The sequence below is a fragment of the Tasmannia lanceolata genome, unplaced genomic scaffold, assembly GCF_043159265.1.
Source record: "Tasmannia lanceolata isolate RefF3 unplaced genomic scaffold, GAP_Taslan_0.1 ptg000098l, whole genome shotgun sequence".
NCBI classification, from domain to species: Eukaryota; Viridiplantae; Streptophyta; class Magnoliopsida; order Canellales; family Winteraceae; genus Tasmannia; species Tasmannia lanceolata.
In genome coordinates, this window is record NW_027518775.1 from 265,001 (window position 1) to 266,358 (window position 1,358).

Here is a 1,358-nt window from a genome sequence, read left to right on the forward strand (position 1 = left end):
GATCTAGCAAGGCCATGGGGAAGGTCATGGAGGACCTTGGAAGCAAGCGCAAGACGAGAGCGAATCGAACAAGGGGCCAGGACGGGGCCTTGTGCCCATGGTCTTCGCAAGACAGCGTCCAAGGCACCCGAAAGCCCAAGGGAACCCAAACCCGGCCGACACTTGCAATCGCACATGCTCTCTGCAACACACCATCAATGCCGCCCAACGGGGCCAGCACGAGCAGTCCTCCGCGGTCCCCTGGCCCTGCGCACGTTTGTCTTCGAAACCGAGCATCAATGCCACAGAAAGTGCCGGGGCGCCAGCTGGAGCCATCATCCGCGTTGCCATGGCTCGCTTGGCCTTGGCTTGCCAGGCCCCGACACGAGCAATCGCGCATTTTCTTTGCAACCGACCATCAATGCCGCCCAACGGGGCCAGCACGAGCAGTCATCCGCGGTCCCCTGGCCCTGCGCTCGTTTGTCTTTGAAACCGAGCATCAATGCCACAGAAAGTGCCGGGGCGCCAGCTGGAGCCATCATCCGACGTGCCATGGCTCTGGTCCCATGGTCTTCGCAACCGAGCATTCGTGACACCCGCGGGGCCAGGACACCAACCCTTCCGACACGAGCATTCGCGCATGTTCTTTGGCCACACAACGGCGCCAGCACGAGCAAAATCATCCGCGGTGCGGTGGCCTTGCACGGCCTTTTGTCTTTGGAACCAACCATCAGTGCCACGGGAAGTGCCGGAGTCCCGGCATCCGCGGTGCCAAGTCATTGCGCCCTTGGTCTCTGCAGCGGGGCATGCCGGGCACTCCCAACCATTGCAAGCAAGCAAGCAAGCAAGAAAGAAAGTAAGTAAGTAAGTAAGTATTACATATAGGGGCGGGACATGCGGGGAGATCTGCGAAACGTGCATTACGGGGCACACGCGTACCTACCGGGGCATACCGACCCCTATTGGGGCACACGTGTGCATATCGGGGCATACCGGGCCTATCGGGGCACACGCGTACATACCGGGGCATACCGAGCCCTACTGGGGCACACGTGCGCATATCGGGGCGTACCAAGCCTATCGGGGCATACGCATGTATCCCAAGGCATACCGAGTCTATCCGGGCATACGCGTTCATACCGGGGCGTAACGGGCCTATCGGGGCATACTTGGGCATATCCGGGCAAAAAATGCCCAAAACTTGCGCAACCTTGGCAACCGTGGTCCATTCCTCTCTATATGCCTAGCCTTGCCAACCGTGGTCCATTCCTCACTATATGCCATGGCCTTGTGCCCATGGTCTTCCCAAGACAGCGTCCAAGGCCCCCGGAAGGCCAAGGGAGCCCAACCCAGCAATGCCCTGCTATGGCAAGCCAAGG